The sequence below is a fragment of the Polypterus senegalus genome, chromosome 2 (assembly GCF_016835505.1).
Source record: "Polypterus senegalus isolate Bchr_013 chromosome 2, ASM1683550v1, whole genome shotgun sequence".
Classification (NCBI taxonomy): Eukaryota; Metazoa; Chordata; class Cladistia; order Polypteriformes; family Polypteridae; genus Polypterus; species Polypterus senegalus.
This window is the reverse complement of record NC_053155.1, coordinates 262,313,187-262,331,272: the sequence shown is the minus strand read 5'-3', so window position 1 is coordinate 262,331,272 and position 18,086 is coordinate 262,313,187.

Below are 18,086 nucleotides of genomic sequence, written 5' to 3'. Positions count from 1 at the left end.
TTCATATGACAACTTCTTTTTTATTTCAGGTACTGTGCGACTTGTGTCAACTTGAGCTTAGGTCTTCAACAGATAATGTGCCCTTCCGTTTAAAACAGAAATTTCAGTTTTTGACTTGTCAGTCTTGTTCAATTTGTTCAGCAGCCCAAGTATAGCATTTCTAGCTATCAGCTTTGTCCATTTTCTTGGACATTTTGAATAGCACCTGTTGAAATTCCTGTTGGCTGCAAAATGTCTGCTTGGGAGAAAATTTCTGGGGCAGGATGACCACCGCGCGTCTTGTTGCTATGTTCACTCTTGCCATGATGTAAAAATGAATGATTTTTAAGGTTAAACGGTTACACCCTCAGTTTGGTTGTCCTTCGCTGAGTTTGATTCCTTCTATAGCTGTTTCTGATTCAGTTGATTAGTTTGGTTCTGTTTCTTTTTTATATATTTATTTATTTTAATGCCCTGTGTTAAACTTACCTACAAAGTCATTAAGTTTTATCTGAAAAATGTTCTCTTACTCTTACATAATTTATTTACAAAAAATCCTTAGTAGCATTTACTTTTTTTAAGTTATTATTTGGAAATGTCCACTTTGCTCTTTTTTACTGACATGCTAATGCAAAAAAAAACCAAAACAAAAACATATCTGGCAAAATGCATAAAAAAATTAAGGTGTCTAAACATTTTGCACAGTACTGTGTAATACTGTATATACCAGATATATATTCAATTCAATTCATTTCTATATAGTGCTATTCACTGGTTTCAGTGTCAGAACATTTAAACATAGGATAAAAACAGAAAACTATACAGTATTTATGTGCTGCACATAAACACACATTTTACAGTAAACAAACAGTAAACAAGAAATCAGGTGAGGTATAAATAGTTCTTTTATAGAGGAGAGGAAAGCAAAAACTCCAACAGCAGTACCAAAGAAAATAAACATCTGGATATCCAATTTCATTTATAATCCAGCTGACTTATAGCAATCTATTGTAGGCTAATTTAAACATGCCAATTAACCTTCTGTGTACATCATTTGGGTGTAGGGGGTTACCTACACAAACACAGGCAGATCGTGCAAACTGCACTCACACCGTCTTCAAACAAGAAATGGAATATGGATCACTGGAGTTGTAGGACAGTGGCCTAACCACAGTAGAATCTTGTTTCCAGATAGCTACATTGAAAAACAAACTAAGACCCTGGATCAAGGTTTAAAAAACAAACATTACTGATGTAAAGTATTTGGTAACATTTAGTAGAGAAAAGATTCACATACAAAAATCAGGAACTATTTTCTCCCCAATGCCATATAACATTTTAACAAAAAGCATCATCCAACCATCCATCCATTTTCTTAACCTGAAAGCATGGGGCACAAGGTGGGAATAACAATGGATAGGGTGGTGGTCCATCGCAGGGTGAAACAACATCACTGGTAGCAAAAACCTTGAACAGTAGAGTGTATCACAAGTATAAGGATGGCCCATAAACATTCTAAATTGTTAAAATTAATATTTCAAGGTCCTGAATTACATTATTGCCCTGCGGTGGGCTGGCGCCCTGCTCTGGGTTTGTTTCCTGCCTTGTGCCCTTCGTTGGCTGGGATTGGCTCCAGCAGACTCCCGTGACCCTGTAGTTAGGATATAACGGGTTGGATAATGGATGGATGGATGGATGAATTAGATTATCTGACACCCTATCAAGGGTTTGTTTCTGCCTTTGTGAAAAAAATTTAATCGATATAAATAATCACCCCAAAGAACCTGGCAGTAGGAAACTTGCCATCTGTCTTTATTTTACAGGGAGATCCCTTTAGTTAATAGATTAACGGGAGGGAAAATCAATGAACAAAGGGTGTAGCGCTTATTTACACACTCGGCTTTACATATCCGATTTGCATATCTCAGTTGTAATATAAAAGAATACATCTTATTGGTTACCAAAAATAAGGCACCTTGATAGTACTTCACTGATATGTTAAACCACAAAAAAGATGTGCTGTCCATGTTATCTCTTTTATTCTAATTGGTTAAAGTTTATTCCCCATACATAAATACACATATTAAGATAGACAAACAGTAAACAAGAAATCAATACACACATAAACAAAGTCATGCTAAAATAAATTCCTTCTAACTTAAAGTTTTATCAAAAACATAAAACTGTACCATTAGATTAAATTAATTTCGGACCATGCGTTTGAGTTTAGTATGGTGGCCAAAAAAGTTTTTATAACAAACAAAAGTAAAAACCATGTAAATCAGTGAAAGAAAAGTAAATTTAGAATTACTTTCATACTGTGCACTTTTATTCACACAGGGTCAGAAAATAGTGAATATGTCTAAATATGACACACAAGACACCATGCAGAATAAATATAGAATTACATATGCATTAACATTAGCATACATGTACTTAAACAGGATTTTTTCATGCATCCACTAAGTATTGAGGATAAAGGTTTAGTGATTATTTTGTCATATGTCATATTTCAAATTACTATAATCTTTTACATATAAAACTGAATTTCTGTCTGTACGAAATCCACTACACCTATTTCTACAAAACTTTGCGTCTGTTTCTGGTATAGTATAACTGAATATTGGCTAATAAAATTTTCTACATATTGTCACATGTGTGCATGGGAAGCAGCTAGAGGGCTTAAATAATAGTAATACCATGCAATACCAGGGGGTGGCGGCCTGCACTAACTCTTTCTCTCAGTCCTCTGCAGATCATACTCAGGAAATCCTACTAGGTGCCGGCGCTTTTGATGACATCACTACTGGCTCAGGTGCCATTGATGACGTCACTTCCGGTTCTGGCGCTCTGGATGACGCCACTTCCTGTCATGGCCTTTAAAGCCTCCATTTTATCCAATCTGAGTCAGTTCTTGTTTGGACTTCAACCTGAACACAACTCATAAAATTAACCTTTTGCAGCCAGGGCATTATATATGGGTGGCTGCCCCAAACCTTTTTGATGTACTTGTGTCATTCATATCACAATATACAGTACATATGTGAAACAAAAATGGAGTAAACCTCACTAAAAGTTGTAATTTTTGCTAGATCTTTGTATCTTATAACCTCAATATCTCTAGATCAGGGGTCTCCAATTCCAGTCCTGGAGAGCTACTGTGGCTTTAAGTTTTTATTCTAACTCTTTTCTTAATTAGTGACCAGTTCTTGCTGCTAATTAACTATTTCCCTTTATTTTAATTGACTTTTCTTGAGACTCTGACCGCTGAATTGATTCTTTTTTTCTTAAATGGTACCTAAACATAAATTTGATATGAAGTGTGCCAACAGATGACCAACCAAATTGGGGCTTCAAGCTGCAACCAACTTCACTTCATTCAGTTTCTTCATTTGAAGCCAATTCTTGTTGCTGATTAAACCCGTTATTTAATTCCATGGTGCTCTTTCTGCCATGGCAGACATTTCCAAAACTGTTGATTTTCTTTTTTAAGAGCGCTGTCAAAGTGTTTTGTGGACCTGAGCAGATCAACATTACTGAGGCCTTCACCTTTCTTTATTTTCAGTTATTGTGTGATGAACGCAGATTGTTGTTTATGTGTTGGTACATTTTGTGTCTTAATATCATTTGGTTGCTAATTAAGAAAAAAACAAAATAATTAAGGGGCCTGAGTCTCAGGTTGTGTATTAATTAAAATTAAGGCAAAGAGTTAATTAGCAGCAAAATCTGATCACTAATTAAAAAAAGGGTTAGAATGAAAACCTGCAGTCACGGTAGCTCTCCAAGACTGGAGTTGGAGATCCCTGCTCTAAATCATAAGATGATATCAATGTGATTGTCACTTCAAAAGAGTTAAAAACAATAACAAAACATTACCAAGTTTCTGGTGTTTATGTTGGGCACAATAATTACTGAGAATTTTAAAATATTTGTGCATGATGAATAAAGATGAGATTTTATACTAGCCACTAAAAATCCCATCCCTTTTTTATGAATGCTCATTTTATCATGAATTAAAATGTCTTATTTTAACTATGTCAAATAAGTGAGCAAATAATCCATTTGTGAAAAGATACATGCCTGAGTTGGAGTAACAAAAGTCTTTTGAAATGGCAGCAATAAGAGGGGTCGGACACTTTGTTTGATATCAACTCTGGAGAATTGCTCATAGGAGGGCATGTATGCCATTCGACCCACAATTGTCTGTCAGAGATTGAGTTTTACATTCTGGCTGTGTAGTGTTGATCATAGAAATTTGCCAAAGCATGTTACTCAGCAAATTTGCTGGGTGTGCTGGTGACATTGTTTGCCAAATATTGCCCTGAAAATTTGCATTGCACCCAGCTAAGCCAAACTTTTTTCCTGGTGCCGCGTGATGCTTTGTGAGGCCAGCGTGACATCACTTAGCTGTAGCAGCAAATGTTGGATGGGGATGTCATGTATGTTCAGAACTTTCATGCACATCTACTCTAAGCATACTCCTCCTTACAACAGCACTTCCCAATTCACTTTGCACATGTCTGAATAATTCACATATGTGTGCATGCATGCATGATGTCTATACCCAATCAGGGCTATATTTCCAAAAAACAGTGAATCCTGAAAATTAACGAGCAAGTTTACAATGCACATTACACAACATACAAGCTACTTCTTTTTTTGTTTTCCAAAACCAATCCTAAAAAATTTTATGAGTGAACATAAAGGAATATTTTGTTAATCCCAACTGTCCACACAGGCATTCAAATCTTGGTTAAAAAAAATGTACTCTGAGCAACATATGTATTAAAGCTGAGTTTTGTAGTGGCGCTTAAGTGACTTTAATATGACATTTGTTTGCCTCTGTTAAATACCAACCTGCATTCCATATTGTAGTTTTGTGTGTTTACCTGTGGAGGGCAGTTTTTAGGCCATCCAGAGTGATTCCAACCTGTGGGGTTTAAGGTTTATCTTTCAGTGGGTTTGTGAAATATGGATCAGTTGGCTTTAATAAACCTGAACCTAGGCCTCCTTGTGTTAAAAATCCTCCTGAAACAGTATGGTGACATTAAGAGAAAACATTGCTGCCGGCACTGGGCTCACCCTCTGACTGCACAGAATGTGAAGAAAGGAAGCTTTTGTGTAATCTATGAAGAAATGTGAAGATTTCTGCATAAGTTCTTTAAATACTGTTGGATGTCAGTTTCAAGTTTTGATTGCCTGCTGCAGCTGGTACATACAACCCCATATAACATGCCAGTCAACCAATATGCGAGTCAGTGTTAGCCCCGAGGAGAGGCTACTTGTCACCTTGAGGTAAGCAGTATACAAACAGTACTCACTCACCAGCATTAATAATTCATAGTTAAAGTTACATCAGTAGCACAAACCTAACTGTTCCAAATTCTCCATTATTATAATTATTTTGTTGATAAACTGTGTAAATGTGTGGTTTATATATATATATATATATATATATATATATATATATATATATATATATATATATATATATATATATATATATATATCCCTATTTCTATTATTTTTTTCCTAAGGTTTTTGAAAACTGGGGAATCCTTTTCTTCCTTACATTTCCAGTACCTACTGTGAAAGTCAACCATTGTGCAAATTGTGCATTAAACATGTCGAATGTCTTCAGTCTCTTGTCATGCCAGAGTCAACAGAACAGTTATGGACTGACATTGCTGAAGGATTCTGCGGGAGATCCCAGTTCCCTAATTGTCTTGGAGCCCTGGATGGGAATCAACACAGTGCTCAGATGCCCCCCAAAAGTGTATAAAGGCAACTACCCATTTTTTCTGCAATTCCTTCGTCAGAACACCTAGTAAATGATATGACATATCTGGTCCTCCAGAACATTAAACAAACAACATTTAAACACAATAAAGATGCTTTCTTCATGGTAAGTGGGATTTTGGCAGAAACTGATACCAAGAAAAAGCTGCATGTGACTTTTTTTGATGCCATCCGAATGTGCATTCAGCCAAATGCAAGAGATGAAAGCCTGTGTATACAGTGTGATTTGTTGCAATGAGCAGAAAAATTCCCAGTGTTAGATCTGCATTCACCTGATGCTACAGATGGCAGAAAATCACTCAGATCAGATGTCTATGTGGACAGGGCCTCATGGTGATAGGAGAAAATTTAACCAAGACTGGTTAAGGTGTAGGTGTGTATGGTATTATTCTCCACTACAATGGCCTTGTTATGCTCTTCTGGGGAAAGAATGGAGGTATGCAAAAAGGAGCTAGGCTCCAAGAACAACATACAATCAAAGCACCAGGACTGGCCAGTCTTAGAGGGAAGGGGCCATGGGTTAAAAAAGGGATGTTTTGATCAGGCTCCCATTATATGTCAGTTTTTCTTTTCTTGCTTTGTTTCTTTGTTCATAGCCAACAGTGGAGACTTCTAACACCACTGCAGTAAACTGGGACACTCACAGCTAGGAGTTGAGGAAACCACCCAGGAAGAAAACCCAACCTTCCAACTGTCAAGCCAGGATGATTCAGTCAGGCTGCCACAACTACCACCACTTGTACATATCTGGGCAACCAGCATCATGCTTTTCAAGAACTACCATGGAAGAAAACTCGGCATCTAATCGCCAAAACAGGAAAATTCAGCAAAGCTCCTAAAACCTTCCAGGTGAGCATTTTTGATCTTGCCAAAACCTCCCCACTCTTCACCAATCACGTCTTGGGAAGCTGAACTCTGACTGCAAAGTCACACGAACGAAAAGAAATTTTAGAAAAGGTTCAAGTTTTAGGACAAAGGGCAACAAAATACAACATTGCAAAATTAGTATTAATACACAGCTATTAAAGGATTTGAAGGTTTGGGATAAATTTTTGAAGGGCTTCAGTGGAGTTAGAATATGGATGCAAAGCACAAAATCAAACCAAAAGTTAGTTGTTTACAGATGTAGCTGGCTCTGTTAGTTTTGATGCATTCCTGGCAAGGTAATGATGTGCAGAATATTATCCCAGGAGCCCATTGTCATTGCTGTAGAACTGTGGTGGAAGGAACTCAAGGACAAGGCAGTTAATTTTTGGACAAATAATATGAGTGGAATTTAGTCAATCTAGTCAATAATACAATTTGCCACCAGGTTCACCACCAATGATTAATCTGCTGCATCAGTTGGTACTACAATGTATGCACCATAACAGACACGCTGTCCAGAGGTAAACAGGAAAGGTTTTTAAGCTGGCCTCCCATACTAACAGGAAAGACACCGACTGTCCTAAATACCTTTGGCAGATTGTGAACCTCTCCAAGATGAACTGGTGCAATGTTCTTTTGCCTTCAAAAACTGGATTACTAACATAAGAACATGGGAAGAATGGTTAAGGGTAAGAGTGCAACATTCGTCTGTAAAGGAGCAGAGTGTACTTTGGGGATAATTGGGTACATTAGGAAGGAAGGGCACAACAAAGGGCAAAGTTAGCACATGTCTGACAGAAATTTCATTCCTCGCTAACCTATATGGGCTGCCTAATCCACCTAACCACCTTCCAGGGAGAAAGGGTATGAGAAGATGGGTCAGGTTGAAGGCACAACCAGTTACAAGAGGTTAAAAGGGTTGCAAATGACTTGTAAAGATAATATGTGTTCTTTTGTTTAGGGCAATATTTCTGCTGTCATTTGCAGAGACTTTTATTTTGGGATGTAGTGGCAGCAAACAAAACTGTAACATTGGTCTTTAAGAAAAACATGTCAAGTGGTCTCAAAATGTGGTGCTGCCTTCATGGGTCAAAAATGGAGCAGAAAAGAAAAGAGACATGGCTTTAATTGAAAGTCATTAATGACTTTTATTGCCCAGTTAAAGCGGTATGGGATTATTAGGGGTTTAAGGAGAAGAGAGATGAGGTTATTCTAAAGAATAAAGATGGAACAACACTCTCTGTTTACTAGTTCAGTAAATTCTCAAAAAATCCATTAGGGCAGCTGGTTTTGGCCCAACATGTTTTGGGTCCCACTCATTTAGAACAGCAGCAGCCACAGAGGCTGTCCTTAATGGTAAGACAGATTGTGTAATTCATTCATTGGGCAGGAGGCAATAAAAAGCCTTTATATGTTCATCCTTGAGACTGCAATACATTTAAATAGTTGTTTTTGTAGTCTTTTGTTCTCCCCATTCTTCTTTTTTCTTTTTTGCATGCTGGTTGGCTTACTTTCCTTTTACCTTTGCAGTGTCTATAGGAGTGCTGCTCCAGAAGATATGCATCACTTTTTAAATTATTGATCATAGAGTAGTGCTACAGGCTGGCTTTATGGGCAAGAGTTAAACTGATGTGCTCTTCCACTTTGTCTAGGCATTACTGGAAATGGATGAAATCTCAAATTGCAATGGAAAGATCAACAAAGCAACAAATGCTTTCATTGCTTCTGTGGGTGGTGCAGGTGTACCCAATAGGGAGGCAGATGTTCATTGCAAGGGACTTTACAAAGATGATGGGGTCCACCTCTCTGATACTGGCATCAATATCTTATATATAAACGTGTATGCGTGGAAGTGTGTGTGTCTGTCCAGTTCAGAAGTGAGAGGTGGAATCATGGTAAGGGCTCCACCTCCAAGGAGAAAGAAAACTCGCTTAGCCACTAATAACACAAGCAAGGCCAGCATGTCAGCAAAACGAAACCTCAAAGAAAGGCAAAGTCGCTTAGCCATTAACATCAACAAAACAGTATCCCTTATACTTTTCCTCCCGCCGCTAATGCACAAGCGATGTGAGCACGTCTGCAAAACAAATCCTCCTAGGAGAGATGCCCAGATTAGTTCCTTTCAGTTACATGACATCTCTACATTTCAGTTTTTTTTCTGAAGATTTCAATAGTTTCTAGGACCCCGGGATTTTAACAGCACAGGTTTACACGACTAGTTTTTAATAATAATTGACATAAAAATGTGGTTAAGTTGCTAGGAGTCACTCAATAGGCCTGGGATTCCCCAGCTCCTTGTTCACTTCAGTGGTAGAGGGAGGATTGCAGCATTCTCCCATACTTGACAGTAAGAATCCTTTGTTGTTACATTCAACAGGCAGCAAGGGTACAGATTGTTCAGCCTGGTCGAAAAATGCTGCTGTGTTGAACACAAGGTAAGGGGTGAGTCTGGTTTGCACGCTTCTAGGCACAGTAAGACAATGGAGTTTTGGAGTTGTTGGGAAGCAGCTGAGAGCAGGCTGACTCAGCTGAGCAATGAATGGCCACTGCAATCTGTGAAAGGGAACTGGGGTCTTCCAGATCTGTTGTGTAGATAACATTTTTCATTCTCATTTAACAGTTAAATAACAAGGAGTGGCTCCAACAATGTTTACAAGAAGGAAGTGTGTGGTCTAGTTATTTTTGAGAGAGTGGGGAATGATAGCAAGTAGGGTTTCAGTGCCTTAAAGCATCCTAAGTCTATTAAAAAGCAATTGATTGACAATAATATCAGTATATGTTCTTATTACTGATCCTTCAGTGGAATCAAATAAACTTGCGAAAAGCAATTTGAATTAAACATGACATTAAAATTTAATAACCCAATACAACAAAGTGTATAAATAAGCAAAATATTATACACATTTCTAAGACGAATGCAAAAAAATGATGGGCATGCAGCATAAAAGAAAAAAATGTTTTTTAAAGAATAGCCTGTTCTTCTTTTAGATAACAGGAGATTGTCATTGTTTACTAAGTCACATAGAGGGCCTGTCCAACAGCGAGAAAAGCAAAAGTGAAATGAGAAAATGAAGAGAATAGGTCTGCATATCACAACCAATTTTACAATCTTTTAGACACACATACACATTGCAATTTGTACATTAATTGTATACAAAGTAATTTTAATGACTGCAGAAATTAAAACACATTAAATATAAAGAATTAAATTCAATTATGCATTAGATTCTCACACTCCTTCAGACTGTGCACAGTGTGTATATTTCTCAAATACTATACTGTATATAGAAAAACTCAAGCATAACAGAATAAAAAAAGGTTTACTACTTCTGAAGACAGTAGACGCACATTTTCTACACATTAGCTATGCCCATACCTTGTGTACCACCGTGGGACGGCTTTGCTGATGTGCTATATTATATTGTTCATTGGTCCTCATCTGTGGGTTAGTTATAGATGTCAACAGGTATGCATGAAGGAGGTACCTGCTGTCACCTAGTAGCCATCCACCAACAAACTTGTTTCTTTGATACACTGTCAAATTGGCTCAGGTGAAGACATCATAGGTACTCCAAAGCTATTTTGCCGCAATATCTGTAAAAAGTACTTGCTGATTACAAACAAACTCATCTGTACCATTATGGCAGGTGTAAATAGGCAACAACAGGCTGGGTGTATGCAGGGCAGTCAGTCCATTAGGCAACACAGATGCTGCCATCTTCTGAGGGGGTGCTGATTTAGCAAGCCAATTTTGCTCGTCTTGGACGGTGCTCACCACACATTACATTGTTCTCATGTCCTTAACAATATGCGCCTTCTACAGCACAGGCATAGAATAGCTTTGTGATGGTAGGGTATGGAAAAAGTGTCAATGCTGCTGTTAGGTTATGGTGTGACCTCCTCTCACAAAATAATACATTGCAAAGGAAGTGGTGTCAAGAGGAAAAGGATTTGTCGAGGTTTCAAAATAAAAAGGTAAAACTTATGAGTCGCTCAATGTTGCAAAAGGAAGAGGAGAGGAGAACTAAACACAGAGGTATGAACATTCTGTCATTGCATGAAGTGTGTCAGTTGTATTGCCGTCACTATAACTATTAGCATTAATGTAATCCAATTAAGCTTACTGCACTACATAATAGTTGTGAAAAGTTAGCCTGCAATGGCCTGCATTGATCGGCTACAGTAGCTAAAGCAGAGAGGAGCTTTTCAAAATTAAAGCTCATGAAAACCTGCCTCAGGTCAACAATATCTCAGGAATGACACAGCAGTCTGGCTTTAATGAGTATCAATCATGACATTGCCAGTACTATTTCAAATGATGATGTCAAAGAGACATGACTGGATTTCTACATGAGCCAATCTGGGTTACAGCCCAGGTTCCGAAGAACTGAAAGGACCAATTAATTAACCAAGATGTATGATAAAAAATTTGTTATTTGACTTTCAAAGAAATACTGCTGCTGCATGAATGGTTATTTCAGTCCTCTTTAAAACCTTTACCGTTATGTTTCATATAACTCATCCAGCATTAGTCACCTACACACCATCATCGTGAAGTTTACATGTTTCCCATGAACTACAGGTAGTGACAGAGCGAGAAAAAGTGATTTGTTGTGTTATAATAGTGAGACTTATTCAGCAATGATAGTGACAGCATTATAATTTATATATCTAGTCATAGTGAAGCATACGAAGCTCATGATTTTGAAGAAACTCTGACATCACTTCTAAATGAGCATGGTGCAACAAAAGCTTTGGGCAACATTCAAAGTTATTGTTCACTAATCTGCAAGACAAGACTGATCGACCATGTAGAGATGACCCCATACAGAATTTTAGTCTGTTCATAAGTGACAGCATGGTGGATACATAATTTTGAGCAGACAGGCAGAGAAACTCGTCCAGCAACATACACTGAATCTAATTTACAGGGACCTCATTTAGTCTGATGTCAGTAATGATAAGCTGCTGTCTTTGTTTACACATATTGTATATAACAATTCAAACCCTGATATTGAAATGCATTAATCAACAAAACCATTTGTTTAAATTTCATACTTAAATGTCATAGAATGGAAACATTGTAATTTTATTTATATCTACAGTTTTATTGTGTTCACAAATGCAAATAAAAATAACCATTCACAATTAAAACACATTTTATGAGGTTCATTTTGCAGACTTGTGTGTTTTGTCTGGTATTATGTCTGTTTTTTCTTTCATTAAGCCCAACTATGTTTTTCATATAAGCCTTCACTATATGTTTCAGAACAATCTTTTAACATAGACTAATCTTGATGTGCCTCTTTATCAAAGAAGTATCGGGTGTGCTAATTGAAAATGTACTTGACATAGTAAATTCGTTATTAGATGCGGGAGTCTTCCCAGACTCTCGACCCTACGGCTCTTGAAAATTTTAGACCAGTCTCTAACCTGCCTTTCTTAAGTAAAATTCTGGAGAAGGCAGTCATTATGCAGTTAAATGACCACCTCAATAAACATGCTATTCTTAATAAATTTAATTCGGGTTTTAGAACAAATCACAGCGCAGAAACTGCACTCATTAAAGTAGTAAATGATTTGTGGGTAAATGCAGACAGAGGCCTTTTATCTGTTCTCATCCTCTTAGATCTGAGTGCCGCATTTGACACCATTGATCATAATATTCTTAGAAATCGCCTTAGTCAATGCGTGGTCCTCTCTGGCAGTGTCTTACATTGGTTTGAATCCTACCTGGCAGGGAGAAAATTCTTTGTTAGCTGTGGTAATTACAACTCAAAGACACATGATATCCGATATGGTGTTCCACAAGGCTCTATCCTGGGTCCGCTGCTCTTCTTAATCTACATGCTCCCGTTAGGTCAGATTATCTCAGGGCACAGCGTGAGCTACCACAGCTATGCTGATGACACACAGCTGTACTTATCAATAGCACCTGATGACCCTGACTCTCTCGAGTCACTAACACAATGTCTGACTTGAATCTCAGAATGGATGAATAGTAACTTTCTCAAGTTAAATAAAGAGAGAACTGAAATCTTAGTGATTGGCAATAATGGATACAATGAGGCTATTAGAAATAAATGATACATTAGGATTAAAAGTCAAGATAGAGGTAAAAAGTTTAGGGGTAACTGTTGACTGTAATCTAAATTTTAAATCGCATATTAATCAGATAACTAGGACAGCATTTTTTCACTTAAGAAACATAGCAAAAGTTAGACCTCTTATATCATTGAAAGATGCTGAGAAATTAGTTCACACATTTGTTTTCAGTCGAGTAGATTACTGTAACGCACTCCTCTCAGGACTACCCAAAAAAGACATAAATCATTTGCAACTAGTGCAGAATGCAGCTGCTAGAATCCTAACTAGGAAAAGAAAATCTGAGCACATCTCTCCAGTTTTGATGTCACTACACTGGTTACCTGTGTCATTCAGGATTGACTTTAAAATTCTGCTTATGTTTTATAAAGCCTTAAATAATCTTGCTCCATTTCTATGTCTGAGTGTCTGACACCTTATATTCCAAATCGTAACCTCAGATCCTCAAATGAGTTTCTCCTTAGAATTCCAAGCACAAAACTTAAAAGAAGTGTTGAGGCGGCCTTCTACTGTTATGCAACTAAAATCTGGAATAGCCTGCCAATAGGAATTCGCCAGGCTAATACAGTGGAGCACTTTAAAAAAACTGCTGAAAACACATTACTTAAACATGGCCTTCTCATAACTTCACTGTAATTAAAATCCTGATACTCTGTATATCCAACTCATTATAATAATTATTCATGGTGGCTCTTAAAACTGTACTAACCCATATTCTCTCTTCTGTTTCCTTTTCCGATGTCCTTTTGGTGGTGGCTTGCGCAGGTATACACAGGTAGAACATGCAAACTCCACACAGGGAGGACCCGGGAAGCGAGCCTTGGTCTCCTAACTGTGAGGCAGCAGTGCTACCCACTGCGCCACCGTACTGCCCTTTTTTTGAATGTGTTTGAGGTAAATTATTCAATAGTAAAATCTTTATGAGAAAGGATATCTATTTGTTTGAAATTATATTTATTGGTGAACTGTACATGAAATGAATACATTGTCAATGATGTGTTTCTTTATCGTGAATACTGAGAAAAGCACCAATCACCTTTGCCTAGTGTTCTTTTGTCTGTTGGTCACAATTTATATTCAAGGACATTTTTTTTGTTTCAATGTAAACTTGTTTTCTTTTTCTAGAATCTGTAGAGTTTGCACTCCCTCCAATATTTTTTGCATATCCAAAGTAATGAAGGCTTTATCTGCATTGCAATCCTGCATCCAACACCACTGTGAAAATCAAGTGCTCCTCTGAATAACACAGTTTTACGTCAAAGCTGTGTAAAAGTCCAAGAAAACACAAATGGTTTCACCTGCACTGACCAGTGGTGCATCAGCTGCCTGCTGCTTTTTGAATGTAATAACTACGGTTCAGTTCCAGATGTGGGCAGGGTGCACTTTTATGTAAAATCCTAATGTCCTTGATGAGTGTGTTTCTGGCAAATGTAACCTGTGGTGCTGAAGGAAAGCAGTGATCTTCTTTGGTAATTCAGGTGAGTTCATGAAATCATGGTCAAAGGGCTTTTTAGAGGGAGCAGCAGCACCTCACAATGAGACTTTCCTCACTACTGCCTTCAGAAAAGGTAAGAGCTGGATGTTTGGGGAAGAAGTGGGTCTTTGGGGAGGAGCTGAATGTTGTTGACATATGTAGCTGTATGTTTGGGGAGGAGCTTAATGTTTTTGATGCACAAAAATGTTAAGTACACCAGCTCTCAAAAGAAATAAGCCCCACATTACTTTTGATCCACCACAGATATTTGAGAGAGTGCGTAGGCATCAGATTACAAGAACAGAATTTCTTTTTCCCTAGCGCAACACAGCAAGTTTGCCCTGTAGCAAACCAAATGCTGGTTGTATGAATTTAAAACGTGTAAGGTCCAGTTGCATTAGCACGCATACTGAACGCATACATACAGTACTTAATATACAGCACTGTGTGAAGGGAGTGTTGTCACAAGCAGTAATGACACGAATTCAGATAAAATGTTGGGGTGCCAACAAAGCCACACCATTTACTCAAAGAAGGATTTTGAACAAAATTAACAAGCTCTTGATGATGCAGAGACAAACAAAATGTAAATTGTTGTTGGTTAATATAAGGTATGCAGTGGTACAGCTTTTGGTTTGGTGCTCCGTTATGCAGGTTGCTTGTCTTCCAAATGAGACACCACATTCTGGTAGCTCTCTCTTTTTATAGTTTCTAGACTGTAAAGGGTGAGGTCAATGGCCCTGTTAAAGAAATGGTGATGCATGACAGGAGATTATAAAATAAAGCAAACATTACCAAAGTGTATTAAATAATCAAAATATTTCACCTTAAATAAACTGAAACTGTACCAAGGCTTTTGAGCAATATTGCTTAGGTTCAAATACATGCATACAAATTTATTGAGCCACTCTCTGTTAAGCCAATGAAGCTACCTTTTGAAGAGTTGAACTTCACATGTTTGAAAATTGAACCTCTGCAAAAGTTAAATAATCTAAATTGAAGTGCATAGACAAATGCTAAAGAAATACATGTCTTTCTGCCGTGTTGTTGAGATCATGTCAGATATGGTTTATATTTAGAGCAGCTTGTTTTAAATATAATTATGGACCAATGTCCTTTTGAAAGTATTACAAGTTTTGTGATTTATTCTGTTCTTTTGACTTTTCTGAATATTGGTTTATGCAATAAATCCTTATAAAACAAAGGGTTTGAAAATCATCCAAAATCAGTTATTTTATTTTATGGACAATTTAAGTTTTAAATTATGTTTCTCTTGTTAAATAGAATTTACTGGCATCAAGCAATTTTAATTTGAAATTAATCTACTTATGTATTTACCACAATCATGCAATTATTTTAAGAAATAATAAATATCAGGTTATAGTTAAAAAAAAAAAACTAGAATTTTATCACTTATAAGTGGATTTGTAAAGTAACTTATCATTTTACTTATTTTTCCCACTATGGAAGGATGGATGGAGGAACACAAATTACAGCCTTTCCTCAAGAACTGGAGTGACCTCAGCCACAGGATTTCCCATTCATCCAGTATGTTAGTGTTTCTAAAATTTGGATAAATATTGTGTAATCACTTTAATTTTCTTCCAGTGTGCCATTTCTTTTTTCAATGACTGTTGGTTTGGCAAAGGTTTCATTGTGCCTTAGGAAAAACAATATAATGCAATATTATTTATGTCATATAAATGATAAATAGAATGATAAAAAAGATTTCATTTTAAGAAGAAAGAGGGAGTAAATATTTAAATAGCACACACAATTGAGAACATTAACTGCTAAGAGTTTTTGAATAAGTGACCTGGGTTAGTTGATTAAATCTGAACAATGCAGACTGGATTCAAGGGCACAAAACTGAGCATTGGTGGGAAAAAAATGCCTTAATAGACCCATTTATAAAACTGGCTTATTGTACAAGTACCTTCACATTTTCCTCTCTATGTAGTGTGATATGTCCTTGAGATTTTCTTCCACCCTTTTTATAAGGAGGGGCAATAATAATGAGGGACAACTTTAACATGGCAGAAATTAATATTAAGTTTGTCTTTAAGGACTCTGCACGCAACAAAGTCACTGTTTTCTCCTTTACTGCCATATTGTCTTGAAATGTCCCTGAGGCAACAATATCAAGGATAAAGAGACATTTTACATGAATTAAGTCTTTGAGACAGACATCATTATATTAAGTGAGAAAAGTGTACGCACATACATATGCAGGAAATGCAGTTATTCTTCTAAATGCTGTTGTTTCCTTTGGTTTACTTTGTGAACTGGATGTATTTATCTTAAAATGCTTTCTGCTTTTTCATGCTGAGTTATAGCTTAAAGCAAGCATACACCTCAATAAGCATGTGATCATGTGATTAGTTAACTGGTGTATTGAATTGACATTTTATTTGGACAAGCTGTCTTTAATAACATGATTATCTAGTTGAAGTTAATGTGTTTTTTTCAAGCATCAATATTACAAAGTTGCATTTTTAATCGTGTGTAGTATGTATGTTTGTAATATGGTGTATTTACACTACCATACTGTACCAGAGTTGGAGGTGTAATTTGACACTTGTGATGTGATATGTCAATGCCAGAAAGTCATCTGCAAATTCAACATAGAAGAACGAGACTAGGTTGTTAAGTGAATTAGCTTACAGGTATGTGTCATCAACACAAATTGTATTTCCTGCCATTACATGGGAACATGCTTCCCTGGTTTGGCTCATAGTCTGTAATGGTGTGAATCCAGTGATGCCTTTCCACAACTGAACAATTGACCCGGGTGAAGGTATTCTGCCATTTATGCAAGCCAAAGCTAAGAGTTATAGTAAGAAGGACAGGAAATCATAACGTTTAATTTGTGACCCTGATCCTGTTGTAAAATGCTGATTTATGGGGCACCAAGTTACTTTTGAAAACAGATGGGTGCTATACACATGGCAGGTTGTACTAGAACTGTAAGGTAACTGCTGTTTTTGATGTCACTTAAAAAATGTTTAAAACCAGGTTATGGAGTGAAGGGGGGCAAAGATGTTACAAAAGGTTTTATTGTTTATTTGGCCCATCACCGCAGAAAAAATAAATGAATGGAGACTTGTGGATTGAATGCAAACAATTCACTATGCCTAGACTGAAGGAAAGAGGCAACAGCAAAACATGAAACAAAAGAACTATCCTGAGAAAAAAAACAGACTGAGGTGTTGACCTCCATTCATATTGAAGCAATATATTAGCAGAATGTATAAATTATCCGCTTTGAGTTTCAAAACACCTTTGGTAAGAGGGCATTTTAGAAAATACTCAATCAAATAAGAAGCTTCGGTTTTTCAGATCACAGTATACAGCTGAGTACAAAATTGGGTCATGGACAGAAAACAAAACAGTTTAGTACAAATTAAATTTTTCTAAATTTAGGTAATGCCAGTGTAGTAGATGCAAAGAATTCAGCATTTTTGCTGTAGCTGTTTTCAATTTATATGAATGATGTAGATTAAAATTCAACAAGCACAATTAAAACCTTTTCAGAGTAAATTATGTGGATTGGGATAGATACACTAGAGGGAGCAAAATTGTTAAAGGTGCACCTGTAAAAAAAAATTCAGATTTTTGCTGACATGTGGTAAACAAAGTTTGACAGATGTTAATTAAGTTATTAGATACAGTTATTCAAATAAGGGCATCTAACTAGAATATACATCTTATTAAAATGCCAAGAAACATTAATATTATGAAGTGTAGCACAAATTTATTTAGTTAATATATAAGATACTTGTAATATATTTATGAGACCACATTGCAGCAAAACCCTTTTCATAAATGGCTTGGAGTTATCACTGTTAGTTTCCACATTTCT